This window comes from Pelmatolapia mariae, unplaced genomic scaffold (assembly GCF_036321145.2).
Source record: "Pelmatolapia mariae isolate MD_Pm_ZW unplaced genomic scaffold, Pm_UMD_F_2 NODE_ptg000749l+_length_30068_cov_1, whole genome shotgun sequence".
In the NCBI taxonomy this organism is placed as follows: Eukaryota; Metazoa; Chordata; class Actinopteri; order Cichliformes; family Cichlidae; genus Pelmatolapia; species Pelmatolapia mariae.
Window position 1 is genome coordinate 17358 of NW_027052426.1, and position 1693 is coordinate 19050.

The 1693-nt window shown below is 40.4% G+C and overlaps 1 long non-coding RNA gene across 1 annotated transcript; it reads left to right on the top strand.

The window, feature by feature from the left end:
• Positions 1 to 224: 224 nt before the first annotated feature.
• On the top strand, positions 225 to 1392 carry LOC134623560 (uncharacterized). Its single transcript, XR_010093374.1, has 3 exons — positions 225 to 322; positions 1047 to 1082; positions 1273 to 1392. It is a non-coding gene; the product is annotated as an uncharacterized LOC134623560 (long non-coding RNA).
• The last annotated feature ends 301 nt before the right edge of the window (positions 1393 to 1693 follow it).

Genomic DNA, 1693 nt, shown 5'->3' on the forward strand with positions numbered 1-1693 from the left:
GGTGTGTGTTTGCCCCCCTTTCCTGATAACCTATTTTTTTGTACCAGTTTTCACACTTAAATGTTTCATTAAATATTTGAGAAAAATAACACAATTACGGTGCCGAATGTCTGAGGCAGCTCATCGCGTTAAAATTAACATGTTTGTAGTTTATAACTTGATTTTTTAAAGAATTTAGTTACTCACCACTGTGTTTGAACCAATAGAAAGCTGGTGTTCAGAGAAAGAGGGCGGGCTTTACTTGGTGTCAGTGACAGAAATGAAAAAAAGCTCAAATGAGTGAGAAGGACGATGAAGGAAACATCTGTGCTGTGTCTGCTCTGTAAGTAGAATCTCTGTGTTTGTTTGAATTCTTGTACTTTGACTGTCTGCTCTCCTGATAACTGATGATGGAGGAGAAGACATGAAAAACAAATCAGGCTGAATTCAAGTTCAAAACACCACGAGGACCAACTGCAGGTCTGAACTGACTCTTTATCTTTGCTCAGGAGTCGAGGAAACACAGCAGGCAGTGAAAAGATCAAATCATTCACTCATTATATCAACACAGCTGCACAGTGGACACATGACTTTACTGTGTTATTTGAATGCAGTGGATATTTTCCATATAACCACAGTATAGTCAGTGCAAATAAAAAAAAATTATGTAACACTAGAATGTGAGCTATGACAGAGTGACAGCTACCTCATGAATCCGAAAATAAATCATGACAAACACAAAACTCAAAATACCTTGTCAACGACACAGGAACCACAATACTGTGTAGTTCCTCGACATTCAAAAGACATGTTTGGTTAACTGGTGATTCTAAAATGACTAAAATAGGTGTGAATGATAGTCTTCACTAGAGTGACGAGCTGTGACAGCTGGACTTGATGAATGGCAGCTTTTAAAGTTTACACATTTTTCAAGCTTTTATTCAAACTGTACTGAAACACGTTGCTGGCATCTAACTGAAAATGTGCAGATGTATAAAAGAGTGATATTTGTGTGGAGTTGTTCTTTATGTTCACCTCAAATCAACCTGAGTGTCATTTCTCTTTAGTTCTGATCTCACTGCTGAGCTGCACAACAAACCAAGGTCAGTAACCTTCTTCTGTCACAGTTTAAACCTGAGAAATGCTCACTGATATGACCTGATTGGGTTCATGGTTCACAATGGGGCTCACATGTAAAAATGATGAGATAACTCATCCTGCAAAATACAATTTTCAAACAGTTTTGAGAAACACCTAACAGATCATATTTTTTTTTCATTTTAACCCTCACAGCTCGTCTGACTGTGAGTCCCAGCAGCTCTCAGTTCTTTAAAGGAGACTTTGTGTCTCTGAGCTGTGAGGAGGACGACAGCTCTGCTGGATGGACTCTGAGGAGAAACACAAGCAAAGGACAGAGGACTCAGTGTGGAAGAGATGGGTGGGGGAGAATAGCTGGTTCTTTCTGTAACATCAGTATAGCAGCACCTCATGACAGTGGGGTTTACTGGTGTGAGTCCAGAGAGGGTCCCATCAGTAACATGGTTAACCTGACAGTCACTGGTAAGCTGAGTGTGTGGAGTTAGTGTTGATGAAGCTGTGTGTAAATGGATGAAATGCTGTAGTTTGTCTCTGTGTTGAGGTGGATCAGTGATCCTGCAGAGTCCTGTCCTCCCTGTGATGGAGGGAGATGACGTCACTCTGCTCTGTAAAACAA